Genomic DNA, 15,262 nt, shown 5'->3' on the forward strand with positions numbered 1-15,262 from the left:
GTCCCCCATCATTCAGCAGGCTCGGCGCCACATGTTCCATCCCAACAACAGCATCTTAGGGCGCTCCCTCATATCCGAGCTAGCCACCCAGATCAGTTCCCGCAAGTAAAAAGGAGTACAGTTCCTCCCGAACAACCTGTGTTCGGGGGTCTCCTCATCAGAGAGCCACTTAGCCACATACTGCAATTGTGCCGCTACATAATAAGCCTCAAAATTAGGCAGTTTAATACCGCCTTTCTCATAGAAGTTCTGCAGCTTCCATAATGCAACTCTGTTTCGGGTGCCATGCCACAAAAAGTCTCTGCACATACTGTGCAGCTTAACAAAAAACTTCTTAGGGATCATGTAAGGGATATTGTTGAAATAATGTAAAAGTCGAGGCAGGACCACCATTTTAAGCATAGCACCTTGGCCCATCATCGCTAGGGGCAACTTCTCCCAAAACCTCATGCATTTCCCGATTTTTATTTTTTATTTTTTTAATGTATTTTTTTTATTTTTTTTCTATGGCTATTTCAGTGTTGCGCCTGTGTTCTTCCTCAATTGAATGATACACATCTATCCCCAAGTAGCGGAAGGAACTCACCGCCCACGGAATCTGCAACACAGGTAACCTCTCTATAGGCCTTCCCACGTACCTACCTAGCGGGAATAGGCAAGATTTCTGAGGGTTCACCGCTATACCGGACAGCCTGGCATACCGCTCCATCACCTCCAAAACATACTGAAGATTCTCCTACGGGTACTTTAGATACAATAACAGATCATCTGCGTGCAAGGATATGAGATGACTCTCCCCTCCCACCTCGATGCCGATCGGCTCGTATTGTTGCCTGAGGTATATTGCTAGGGGCTCCAGGGCCAGAATGTACAGCATCGGGGACCATGGGCACCCCTGCTGAGTCCCTCTGCCCAGCTGCCATCTCTCCGACACCACTGCACCCGTACGGACCCTGGCTGGCGGTTCGCTATATAGCATTTCAGCCCATTTAATGTAGCCTGGCCCCATACCATACCCTTGCAGGGCCGCCAGCAACCACGGCCACTTAACAGAATCAAACGCTTTGACTGCGTCCAATGCCACAATCGCCATTTCGCCGTCATAACTGCACCCCCATTCAACCACTCGGTGGAGTCGTCTATGATTGTGAGTGATATTCCTACTCGGGACATAGCCCGTTTGGTCTGGGTGAATTAGCTTACCGATCACTCTCCGCATTCTGTTGGCCAAAACAGCTGTCAGGATCTTACTGTCCTGATTCAACATCGACAGGGTCCTGTAGGAGCCACAACTATGTCACGGTTTATTAGGCTTGGGGAGCGGTATAATAATCGCCTCCCTAAGTGACTCCGGCAACCGTCCCGCCTCAAACGCCTCGTTGAGCATATGTAGCATGGGTGGGAGCACCTCCTCCTCATACATTTTATAGAATTCGCTAGGGAATCCATCTGCCCCCGGGGCCTTACTGGTGGGCAACTGCCTCACAGTCTCTTTCAGTTCCTCAAGAGTGATCGGTGCATCGAGCTCCTCCCTTTCCTCGTCACTCACCTTGGGCAGACCTATGTCCTCATCAATCTCCTCTCGGCTGCTCCCCCCATCACCCTCGTATAAAGCCGTATAGTATTCCGCAAATGCCCTATTCACTCCTTCCTGAGTGTCCACCGTCTCACCCTCTTCACTGGTTACAGTTCGAATCGGGGACCTAGGGGCTTCGCTCTTATACAACCACGCTAAAAGCCGGCCCGTTTTATCTCCTCCCGCATGTTGCCTTTCTATATATTTCTTGTAGTTTAAGTTACAGAGCCTGTCCCAGTATTTCGCGCACTTCTGCTGTAATCTGAGTATCTCCTCCGTATTTGCCCCACCTCCTTCCAGCTCTTTCTCCAGTTCAATCTCAGCCACGTGTAGGTCAGCCAGAACTCCACCCAGCAACCCCTTTGACTTTGCAAAGGCAATCCCCCGCATCACCACCTTAAAGGCCTCCCATAAAGTGCCCACCTACTGCACACTGCCAGTATTTACCTCGAAGTAAGCAGTAATCTCATCTCTTATGTCCTCCCTGAAAACTGGGTCTTTGAGCGCCTCTGCCCGGAGGCGCCACGTCGGTATTCGCGCTCTAGGGGGGCAATATTGCCACCCGAATACCAGGGGCGAGTGATCCGAGAGAACCCTCGCTTTGTAATCTATATGAATACTCTTAGCAACCACGTCCGGAGTGGCAAAGATGTAATCAAGCCTCGTGTGTAGCTGATGTGGGGCCGAATAGTGCGAGTACTGCCTCCCATCAGGGTGTTTCGCTCTCCACACATCTACCAAGCCAAAATCTGCTAGCATCGTCTGCAACCCTCTAGCCGCTGGGCGGGGCCTGGCCACCACCCCATCCGACCTGTCTACTCTTGGATTCAAGACACAATTGAAATCCCCTCCCCAAATCACCGCAGCCCCCACACACACTCAACTTGGTACACAGTGTCCTAAAGTATGCCGCCGTGTTCTGGTTAGGGGCGTATATATTCACTATGCATACTTCTTTGTTCTCTAACAGCCCCCTAACCATAACCAGCCTCCCATCTGCTTCCACAATTTCTTCAGTTAACTTAAATGGGACATGTGGCGGCACCCAGACAAGCACTCCCCTTGCGTAGGCAGAGCACGATGAACCCACCACTATCCCTTTCCATTTCCTCCCCACCACCTCCATCTTCTCGCTTGTCAGATGTGTCTCCTGCAACAAGGCGATGTCTATCTTCTGTCGTCTCAAGTACAACATAACCTTATTACACTTCAAGTAACTGTTGAGCCCTCTAACATTCCATGTTAATATCTTAAGGTCTCCCATGGTCTATCAATGGTTCCCCTTCCTTTCTCCGCGCAGCCCTCCCACCCACACCAAACAGACTCTCAATAATAGTACTTCCACAAAGGCTCATATTTAAACTTACACACCCCAACACCCCAACTGAGCTAACTAAAACTATATACACCTCAAACTCCCCACCTCCCTCCCCTCCCCCCGCCCATCCCTTCCCCAACAACTCCCTCTTCAACTGTTGCCCAGCTCCATCGCTGGATCTCAGGCACCCCCACAACTAGCCCTGACCAATACGCTCAGAGCTCAGTGGGTTGAAGCCGCCCTAATGGCCGCTTAACTATTAATACTAAATGGGGGTGTGAGGACAAGCCCTGCGGGGCTCCTCAATGAAGCAACAGTCACAGTGCACACAATACATTGTCTATTCTACTCTGGTCTGATCCGCTAACAGGCCACCTCTTTGACTATATTCAAGTCCCATGGTCTCAAGCGGCACCATCTTCCAATGCTCCCCTTTATTCTTTACTTATCTCGACCGCCTCCTCCTTCTGTCTGGATGTCGGACTCCTGGGGGCAACCCTGCGTGTCGAGCCATCCCATGGCATCCTCCAGAGTGTCAAAAAATACAATTCTGTTTTTATGAAAGACCTTCAATTTCGCCGGGTAAAGTAGCATGTATTTCTGGGCCGCTTCCCTCAGTCTCCTCTTAACAGCTCCAAAGTTCATTCGGCTCCGCTGCACCATCAGGGTATAGTCCGGGTAGGCTGTTATGTTTGCCTCCACGCGCTTCATTGTTCCACCTTTGCGAAGTATTCCAGAATCCTCTCCCGGTCCCGATAGTTAAGAATCTTGACGATGACTGGCCTCCGGCCCGTCAGGTTATCTCCTGTAGCAACATGTTTTCGACAAACTCCGTGCGGTTGTGGCCTTCTGTTCCCTCCGGTATACCCACGATGCGGATGTTGTTCCTCCGGGCGCGTCCTTCCGCTTCCTCCGCCCTACTCTCCAGGTTACCCACTCTTTGCACCAGGGCATGCAGTTCCAACTTGTGTGAGGCACAGTCCGCTGTGTTCGAACTCCCCTCTTTCTCCAGGCTCTCTGTGCGCTCCGCCAGGGACCTTGCATCTTGTCGGAGTAGATTCACCTCCTCCTGCACTTCTCCGACCTTAAGGTCCAACGCTGCTTTCAATTCGGACACAACTGTTTCGAGCTTGGCCTCCCAGGCCGCTTTCAAGTCTGCTTTCAGGTCCGCAATCGCAGCCAGGACCTCCTGATTCGTACCCGCAGCGGCCATGCTACTCGGGGGGGGCTTGTCTTTGCTCTTGGCACTTTCCGGGCCCTGCGGTGTTCTGGCAAATTTGTCCAGCGTAGCTTGCTTCACTTTTTGTCGGAGAGGCTTATTAGACATGGCACCGCAGCCGTATGTCGTGGGTCCGCCGACCTCTTATGATCCACAAGTAGGGGGGTGGGGGAGCGCACACTCCGTTCTGATATCCAGGGCCCTACCCAAGCTTGGGGGGCCTCAGGACCTCAAAAGCCCCGCCAGCCTCCTCCCCGGCACGCCCTAGTCAATCAGCAGCGCTCAACAAATCCAGTCATGCCCTCTTTCCCTGTTGTTTGGGTCAGGACCTGCAGTCCAGCAGAGGCTCTCTGCGCAGGACCTCACCCGAACTTCCAATGTCGTCGCTATAGTTCTGTAAGAAGGCCTGTGTGTGATTGTCTCTTGCAGTGGGTGCGTCTTTCCGTCTGTTTCTTGCTATCCACCACTGCAATTCTGCTTATACAGGGGGCCATGTACAATCAATAATGAGCCCCTTGGGCCATCCAGTCGCATTGCCCAGCATGTCTGGTCAGCTGCGCCTCTTCTGCACAGGCGGTTTCTCGTTTTCTGCTTGAATTCTGATGATTTGGTCCAACTGCATGTGTTATGAGGAAATCGTGTTACCCCTGCTAAGCGATTGCCTCTCTCCGTACTGATGTCAGTTTCACTCTCTGGTCTCTTGCTCCTTTTGGGTTCTCGCAATGGTGCCCTCCAAGTGGGTCTGGGGCACTATTCCCAGCAATGCCCTGTTGGGGTCTGCATGCGCTTTGCGACCCACAGCAACATTTATCACCAGTTTGCAGTGTGAACGCTGGCTTCCATAAAAGGCCTCCACCATAGCTACACGCTCCTCTCAGCTCCCTGCACAAAGAGGGGCACAGGCACCATGATTCCAGGTCCAATCAACACGGCTTTGTTTCTGGTCCTCTGGGTCACACATGGGTATTTTCAGGTCTCACTATTGTTGCCAGGTAGTACACTCGTAGCAATGTATCTGCACTGTCCCCTTGTCATAACGGCCGGCAACAAGTCGGACCCTATGCTCAGTTTTGTTCGTCCGCAGTAATCCGACCCCTTCTGTCTCATGCACAGGTATCCCAACGGTGTCAGGGCAGCAAGATTCCATTTCGTACCTGGTAATCTATGCACTTCGGGCACCACAAACGCTTTTGCTGCATAAACGTTACTGTACGTATATGCAGTAATTTTACAGTACGATGTCGCCCATTCAGTCCACTCCGATAGCGCCCAGACGCTCATGCGCTTAAGGTGCTGTATCAGTGTTCCTCACTTAACCCTCTGTTCTGTGCCGCCATTTTGCATCGCGTATGCTTCGGAACGCTTTAATGTTTGTGGTGTGCACCGTTCAATGCACATGTGATCGCCCCCAGTCCTCTGGATCATACGCGAGTGTTTTCAGATCTCGCTATTGTTGCCGAGGCGTACGCAACAATGTATTTGCTCCATTCACTTGGCGTGGTAGCCGGCGGCAGCCGTACGATCGGACCGACAGCAGTCAGACCACTTCTGTTTCTTATACCGCGCTACGAGATTTCGCTTCGCGTCAGGCAGTCCGTTCACTTCGGGTGCCTCATACGCTACAGTTGTATAAATAACACCGTACGTGTTTACTGTCCACGGTCGCCCGTCGAGTCCACTCCAGTCGCGCCCAGCCGCTCACACACTCAAGGTGCAGCCTCGGTGTTTCTTGCTGGATCCTTTGTTCTGTGACGCCATTTTGGGTCGTTTAGAACTCGGGGCATAGAAATGTCTGCGATGTTCACAATTCAGTGCACATGTGTCCAGTGGGCATAAGATCTCGTCCAGGAGTGCACCCGATCTTCATATGTATCTTCCTGCTTTTTCAGTCGTAGTAGGCTGCTGGAAATGCACTTGAATAACGGATCAATTCCAGATCGCCGGAGCACCTCCAGGAAACGCCTCTCCTCACATGGCCAGCTAGCCACGCCCCCACCTGGTATTCCTTTTTGGTTTTGTTTTTGGTCATATTGAGTCTTCATCCCCTCTGCTGATTTTTCCAGATTCCGCTGAGCGTACGTAAAAGCATGTTGAAGATGTTTTCTTAGATTCTCAACATACTCCTGAGTTGTGGGGGCATTTATCAATGTCTGCTCTTGTGTTCAATAGAGCAGATGCTGAGGTACCACCATCCTTCGTCCAGTCATCAGCTCAAATGGAGATATCTTGGTCACAGAAGTAGGTATAGATCTGATGGCCATCAGGACAAGCAGTAATCGGATGTCCCAACTTGGCTCAGAATCTGCCACAATTGTTTTTAGAATGCTCACAATTGTTTTACTGTACCTCTCAACTCCCCCACTAGAGGACAGCGGTATGCAATGTGAAGTTTCCTTTTTACCCCAAGTATCTTCCACATCTTTGTCATCACTTCGCTGGTGAAGTGACTACCTCGGTCTGACTGAATCCTTTGGGGTAGGCTAAAACGCGAGAAGATGTGATTGATCATCAGGGCAGCTGCTGTTTCTGCCTTGCCATTTGGGGCCGTGAGACATTCAACCAATTTGGTAAACAAGCATGTTACTGTTAACATGTACTTGTTCCCCTTAGAGGAGCGAGTCAGGGGCCTGATGAAATCTACTTGTATATCTGACCAAGGCAGTGTCATCCCCCTCTTCTTGAGGGGAGCTCGGTATGTGAGTGAAGTTGGCTGAAATTGTGCACACACAAGACACCCATTCAAATATTGGTCGAGGTCCTGCCCCGTGTGTGGCCAGTATGCAACGTCCTGCAAGATTTCTAGAGTAGTGTGAAACCCCTGATGACCGGCTGTGGCCGTGTCATGGGCGTGACTTAGCATCAGGCTCCGGAATGAGGTAGATACCATCCACTGGTCACAACCAGAGATGGATCTCCTTACCAACAAACCGTCTTGTATTCGGAACATCTTGGGACACTTCATCAACACCCTCAGGTCCTCTTTCCCAATGTAATCGGTATCCGTCAGAGGAAAGTTCTCAGGGTCCTCAATGTGTTGATAACATTTTCCAATAATCCGATCCCCTTTTTGTGCCGTGATTAAATCGGCATCTGGGGTCTCCTTTCTCCACTGGGCAGTTGAGAGTTAATTGTGAGCATTTGTCTGGGACCTAGTGACAGCAGCATCCTGGATTTCCCCCAATAGAGACTCGATCTCAAGGAGATCCTCCTGGATGCGTCCGGTTTTGGCCAGCTGATCAGCTAGGTTGTTTCCAGTTTTGTCTGGCGCCTCTATTCTGGAATGACCCTTGATCTTCTTCCAATAGATGGTCATCCCACTAGAGGTGACCAGATCATCAATGTTTTCTATTAGCTTGCCATGTTTGAGTGGTTTGTTATTAGCACACAGCATGCCTCTTGTTTTCTAAGTTACCAGGTGCTCCACTAACCCGTTCCGGACATAATCTGAATCAGTGATTATCAGTTCGTGGAGTTGGTGTTGGACTGCAGTGAGGATGGCCTGATGAACTGCCATCAACTCTGCCACCTGACTACTGCGGGGTTCGATTATGTACCCAGCAGGGCATCATTCACCCAGGCACTCCCAACGCCGGCCACCAGTTCCTTTTCCCCGTTGTTGTCAACCTGGTAGGAACACCCGTCCACATAAGCTGTTGGCATTTGCTGGTGCTTGTCTTCTTCATAGACTTTGTGCTGGTAATTCAGGTACGCCTCCATGTTGTCCTGGGTTTTAAGACTTTCGTCCTCAAGACAGTTTTCTCTGGCACAATCATGCAAGTCAGCCAGACCTTGCGCAAGGGGACTCTTCTTGTTTTGGCCATATCTGACCTCCACAGGAAAGCCTTGCATTGACAGAATCCTGGAAGTAATTCTGGAATTACTTAATTTCCGGCCTGGATTCTGTCACTTTGGAGGTATTGCAAAGGCTGGTGTGGAGTCTCCACTATGATGTGTTCCCCCTGGATGAACGGGCGGTAATTCTTCAATGCCCACACCGTTGCCAGGAGTGCCTTCTCACAATCGTCAAATCTTTCCTCCACCAAGGATAAAGTCATGCTTGCATAGGAGATTACTTTATTGACCTTTTCATACTTTTGATTTAATACTGTTGTCAAGAATGTATTTGAGAACCCTGTCTCCAAGAAAAACTCTTCCTTGTTTTTGACATGGTACGCTAGACAAGGCACTTGTGAGAGACTTCTTTTGAGTTGTTTTACTGCCTCGGCTTGTTCTGGACCCCACTCCCACCTGACCCCCCTTTCAACAGATGGATCAGGGGTCTTGTGATCTCTGTGTAATCCTCAATGAACTTCCTACTGTAATTAGTCAGTCCAAGGAGGCTTCTTAGCTCACGCAGAGTTGTGGGGTCTTTCCGTTTTAGGAGTGCTTCCACTTTCTTCTCCTGGGGATAGAGACCCTCAGGAGTTATTTCATGTCCCAAGAAGTTGACACAGGTCCTACACCACTGTGCCTTTGGAAGGACAATTTTGCTCCGGCAACCCTCAACTGTGTCAGAACATAACGGATTTCCGCTATGTGTTCCTCCACAGTTGAGCTTTTTATAAAGACATCATCCACATAGGCCAGGTTACCCCTTTCACCCAAGTCGGGCATGGCCTTATGTAAAAAGATGTTGAATTTGTTGCCAGAGTTTATGTATCTGAAGGGAGTCCGGGCCCACGTGTACTGCTGGCCCCCGAAGGTAAAGGCCAGCTTGTACTGGTCCTCCCTACTGACGGGCACGGTCCAGTACCCATTTGTCAGGTCAATGGCAATGTATACCTTTGACCCCTGGATCTGGGCAGAGGCCATCGGGACGTGTGAACCCGTTAATTTAGCTCCCGAAGGTCTGCACAGAGTCTCCATTGGCCATTTGGTTTTAAAATCTCCAGCACCAGATTGTTACAGGTGCTGTGGACTGGACAAATTATCCAACAGGACTCAAGGTTTTTGATCATTTCCATCAGAGACTCCATAGATGCGAGAGGCAAACGATATGGATTCACAAATACTGGAGTCATTCCAGGGTCCGTGGGAATTATTGTAGTATGGATCTCGGTGCGACCACAGTTGTACGAGTCCACAGCAAAGATATCTCAGAAATCTAAGAACACCTGCTTCAACTTGTGCTTTTGCTCCGGAGTCTCCTCATAGACATCAGCTAGGTTGACCCGCTCTTCAACCATTTGCCTGAAGCCTGGAAAGACTTTGGGTTTTGCTATCGCAGCGGCCTCCTCCAATCAGGTGGAGGGGTCTCTGGTTAGAGTATTGACCTGGACCGAGGGTTTCAGGTAGGAGAGGCAGTCATTGTGGACCTGGAATATCACCCCATCCTGCCTAATGTCACAGGTCACCTCCTTCTTCCCGTAAGGGCAGGAAGAATACACCAGAAAATTCCCCCCTTGCCGGGTGAAGAGCCTGTCCGGTGGTATGTCATTGTCACTGTCATTGTCAAAGCAGTTATCAGGGATTGGTCCTATCAGTTAATTTCCTAGATTCATGGAAAAATGTCGGTCATCAACCGCCATTCCAATAATGGTGCCTGTGCCCAGAGTGATACTCCTAGTGTCGCTGTTATCCATCAATATTGGAATTGTGCTGTGTTCCACATTGACTAATGGTGTTGGGTTGGAGATGGGCATTGAGGTGTCCATATGCGTCAGGATTTTGCAGTTTCTGTCCTCTTTTAATTTTTAATTCAAGTAAGAATTGTCCGGTCCGTCCTGGGACCTCCTCTCCATTTGAACTTCAACTGCATACAGCAGCAATTGAGCTGACTTAAATGCTTTCTCAGAATCATCAAAGCCCATGGGATTGCCCCCTAGTCGGGACCAGGCTTTGTAATGTATCAGGTCCAAACTAATTGCAAACCGATTGAGAATGTCGCTGCCTGGGTATTAATTGATGTTGTTTGGAAAATGTCAATAAAATTGTTTGATTAAAAAAGGTCATTGCCTAAATAGAATGCAGCAAGGACATCTCGCATGACCCAACAATTACGTTCTATGCTTTTGTTACCTATAGAAATTTTGAGCATACACCTGCAAGGCAGGAGATGTTTGGAATTGGGAGTTTCCAGTCCCATTTCCCACTTATTGATCAATTTAAATGTGGGAATGGCTGGATCTTTTGGGAGCTTTCTGAACATGGCTTCGCTGATGAAGCTCTGTCCGTTGTTCACGGACACTCAGGCGAGAACATACTCCTTCCCCTCATTTAAATGAATAGGGAGGAACAACTGTTCTCCCTTATTTTCTGAATCTTAGGTAAACCTTGAGCTGGTTTCTCATCACTTTTGACTACAGAATTGGGATTTTCAGATTGTAAATCAGTATACAATTTCGAAGTATTCCCTTCCAGTGTGGAATGCCACTTAAAACTGGAAGGAAGGTTGATTTTCAGAAATGAAGAGGAGTTCCCACCACCAGTTTGTTGTCCTACAGCAATTACTGTAACGTCAGGTATTTGAATATTCTAAAATGAAACTCAATATGATCAGATTTTTGTTCAACCATGTGGCATGTGCCATTTAAACTAACATGGCTGACACTCTGTTTTAATTTTATCGGCCCGTTGGTCTGAGTCCAGAGTACCTTGTTCACACAGTCTATTAGGGGAGACAACCTGCGAAGGATGTCCTTCTCTAGTAGACAGTGTGTTCCCTCTGGAGTCACAACTATGACCGTGTGCTTCACCTTGTGTCACCCAATTTTTATTTCCAAATCCACAGTCCCCCTCGACAGGAATTTCATTCCCGTCGAAGTTCTGGAGTTGTCCAGGAAGAGGGGTGAGAGGATCTGGTGTCTCTCCCCCCTTCCTGAATTCAGCTGCTCAAAGGCCCTTTTTGACAGAAGAGTGGCTTGTGATCCAGTATCCACCAGTGCTGAAATTGTACATTGTCCTTGCACTTGACCGGGGGCATACAATCTCTCCTCCTTCTCCTCAAGTGGGCAAAGGTAATGGGCATTTTGGGCAAGTTGGGTGGTCAGTTTCTTTATTTTGGTCTCCGACACAGTGGAGTTTTGGACAATTTCTGTGGCAGAGTCTGGGAATCTGTAATAAAAATGTGACATCCTGAAATAGATGGGATTTTGGAATCCGCTTTTTCCCATAGCTCTGTGCTGCCCCCTTTTACCTGGAGGCAGTCACTTGGACCAGTTTGTGGGGAGGATCCCTCCTTTAATATTTTTTTTCTCAGAATGGCAATTCTTGGGTTCAGGGATGGGTGACTCTGAATCAGTCCCCACACCCACCCAGTCTTCATTCAGATCGCTTGGGACCCATTTTTCTTTGGGAGGAATTCCCCGGTCCCAGAAGGAGAAGATTTTTTCCTCAGAATCCTCTAAGGATTCTTCCCCTTCAAATTGGAGGACACTAACTTCCTCCACAAAATGGGCCTACTTGAGGTCTCCTACCCACCCTCTGTTCCCTGGGTTGCAGATTTTCAGGGGCAGAAGATTTTAGTTCCAGGTCCGGTGTGTCCAGGGGCTTTTCACGGGTGAGGAAGGAAGCTTCCTCTAGGGCTTTACACCCCCCTTCCCGCTGTTCATCCTCCTCTGGAACCAGTGAGTTATCGGGGTTCTCTCCCCGTCTTTGTCCTGGGGTGCCATGTTTATCTGAGGGTTCTGCTGAACCCTCAACATGCAAATCAGATCCTGTGTGAGATTCTGGACCTGCCACTCCAGTTGGTACACCCACTCCGGCTGGTACGGGGGTCTTTGTTCATACCTAGGGGTTTTACAGGAAGGGTAACTATCCCTTCTCCCAGAGTACCCTGGGTACTGGGAATTTTGGTAACCCTCCACCCTTGTCCTCCCCTCTCCCGGATTGGGTAGTCTGGGCTCCTGGAAGCAGGGGAAAGAAAGGAGGGTTGTCCTGCAGGTTGGGATTTTGTGGATACCGAGGAAAGAAACTTAACCCAGGATTTGGTGGATTACTGCCCTCCTCAGGGAAGTTAGGAAGGAAGTTTCCTGGTGGAGTACTTACCTGGTTGGATCCCCCGCTTGGGTTGGGGGAGTCCATACATACCCCAAGATAGGTTGGTTGCCCTTCTATTTGGGTCTTATGTAATCAGGAGGCTTAGGGGTCCCATTGGTGGGATTACCTGCCTGATTGCCACCTGTCACTGATTGTGATTATTTCCTGACATAGGGCATCTTTCTCCTGATTTAGGGTGCCTCTGTTCAGCCAGGTCATCCCTTTGTTGCTTGATAGCATTTAATATCTGGCGTTCTTGATCAAATTCTGCTTGCGAGTTGAGTTCCTTAATAATGAATTTGCTATTCCCCTCTTCCAACTTTTTCATCTGATCTTGCAGCATGGTTATTTGTCCTGAGCAGACCCTGTTATATGTTAATTGTTGATTCAGCTTCTGCTGACTCTCTTCCAGAGAGTCAACCTTTTCCTGACACTCCGCTTTCAAGGCATCTAATTGGTCCTCTTGGTCTGAATTATTCTGTCGTTGTAGGGCCAAGTCTGTCACAGGTTTACCCCCTTCTCATCTGTCTGTATTGTTTGTTCGTGATCTCCGAAGATGTCCTCTTTTGCACTGTGCGGGTTTTGTATAACCCTGTGCGTGGATCCTCGGGTTCCAGCATGCGGTTCTTGACCCGATTCCCGGAAGCGTTCGGATGTCCGGGAAAAAGTCCAGGAAATGGCGAGGAGTGCACTCGGATGTACGAATGCGCTGGCAATCCAGGAAATGCAAGGTGAGGAAAAAGGGGAAGGATGAAAGAAGAGGAGATTCAGGGAACCGGGATCCAGGAATCAGAAGTAATCGCTGTACGAATCCGGCCGCGCACGTCTGACTACTGCAAGTGGTAGCGTTGAGATGCGCAGGGCCGCGGGGGCATGTCTGCTTTGTAGAGCGAAAAACACTGAGACTGGCAAACAGCGTTCGCCGTTCAGCAGCCATGTTGGGAGTACTGCTGAGTTCAGTCCCCTATGGGTCAGGGACCACGAAGTCCAGAAAGGACGTGTACGGTGGTTCATGACAGCATGCCTCCTCCGAAACCCAGTTCCTCCGGGTTTGCCCGGGTGTATAAGGTGGTACCTTCAGAGTAGTTTGGGGGCATTTATGTTTGAGACTGGTTCCCAGGTGCGTTCACTGGGAGGGTACCCTTTCCACCCGACCAGATACTGTAGCTGTCCACGTCTGTACCTGGAGTCACATATTCTGGAAACCTCGTATTCTAACTGATCATTGACAATCACAAGGGTAGATCTCGGAGCAGTTTGGGAGGACTGGACGTATGGTTTCAACAGCGAAGTGTGAAAGACTGGGTGGATCCTCTTCCAAGAGTCTGGTAGTCTGATTCAGAAGGCCACTGGGTTAATGACTTCCTTTGTGGAGAAAGGACCATAGTACCAGGGAGCCAATTTGTTTGGTCGTAAGTGTCGAGGCAGAAGTTTCGAGGATAGCCAATCAAGTGGTCCAGTGGCACAGCGAGTAGAGCGCTCGCTTTGACATCGGTGCAGAGCCTGCTAACGCAGGTTCGAATCCCGGCGGGGCCAAACTCAGCCTTTCATCCTTCCGAGGTCGATAAATGAGCACCACACACCGTGGGTAATAATAAGCAGCGCTCAGATACCTGAGGGTTCGTAGCGCTATATAAGTGCCAAATTATTATTATTATTATTTATTATTATTAAACCTTATCACCTATTGTGTATGAAGGTCCTGGTCTTCTTTTGGAGTCAGCATAGTGCTTGGTCTTTGTTCGGGCCTTTTCGAGGTGTTCTTTTGTTTCTTTGTGTACATTGATGTGGGTTTCAATCCAGGAGTCAACTGTAGGAACAGGGGTAGGATGTGGGAGAATGGATGGTAGAACCGAAGGGTGGAATCCTTGGCTACAGAAGAAGGTACTGGTTTTGACAGCCAAGTGATCCGAGTTGTTGTAGGCGAATTCAGCCACAGGTATCAAGAGCGACCAATCGTCCTGGACCTTGGTGGCGAAAAAGCGAAGCTATTGTTCCAGAGTTTGGTTCACGCGTTCAGTAGCTCCATTGGTTTGCGGATGATAACCTGAGGACAGGGCACGTTGGATTCCTAGTATGCGACATCATTGTTTCCAGAACTGAGATATGTACTGGGGTCCTCTGTCAGATATGATTTTGGAAGGTAGTCTGTGAAGTCGGAATATGTGCTCCAGGAAGATTCCAGCAAGTTCAGAGGAGGATGGTAGTTTATATAAAGTTGTAAAATGAGCCATGAGAGTGAATAGATCAATAGTAACCATGATAGTTGTGTATCCCCTGGAAGGTGGTAGTTTCACAATAAAGTCCGTAGCGATGAATTCCCAAGGTCTTGTTGGCAGCGCTGGTTGGAGCAGGAGACCTGCCGGTTTCTTGTTGTCATGCTTGTTTTGAGTGCAGACTGCACATATTTGTATGTAAAGCTGGACATTATCCTTCATCTTCGGCCACCAAAACTGTATTTGTATTAGACGGAGGGTGTTGGTGACTCCACGTTGTCCTGAATGAAGGATATCATTACATAGGCTTGTGATCTTTTGTCGTAGTCTGAGTGGGGATGACCAGGCAATTGTCCTTGAATAAATATCCGTCCTTCGTCTTGAGGTTCCATCGATTCTTTCCGTTAAACTCCTTCCAGATTTCAGAGGACTGAGTTTGAATCCGAATGTCTTCTAGGAGACTTATTGCTTGAGCAACAAATATTGTGTGGGGAAACATCTTTCGGAAGGATCGGTTTTCAAGACTTTCATTGTCAGGACGTCGGGATAAGGCGTCGGCTATTATATTGTGTGTTCAGGAACATGATGGATTTGAAACTGGTACTGGGCAAAGAAGAAGGCCCAATGGGCTTGACGACTGTTCCTACATTCCAGGGATTGAAGGACTTGAAGATTCTGATGGTCCGTGCGGACCTGAACAGGATGTTTTGCTCCCAGGAGTAAATGACGCCAGTCTGTGAAGTCTTGACGGATGGCTAGTAGTTCCTTTTCCAAAACAGAATAGTGGGTTACGCTAGGGGTCAAGGTGCGAGAAAGGTAGGCAATGGGGTGTTCTAGCCTGTCGTCAAATTCCTGTTTCAGGACTACCCCGATGGCGTAGTTAGAGGTATCAGTTTCCACTAGGAAGGGTCGATCAATGTCAGGTTGGTCTAGGATGGGGGCTTGTGTAAATTCCG

This window comes from Ambystoma mexicanum, chromosome 5p (assembly GCF_040938575.1).
Source record: "Ambystoma mexicanum isolate Mex_15411 chromosome 5p, UKY_AmexF1_1, whole genome shotgun sequence".
Taxonomy (NCBI): domain Eukaryota; kingdom Metazoa; phylum Chordata; class Amphibia; order Caudata; family Ambystomatidae; genus Ambystoma; species Ambystoma mexicanum.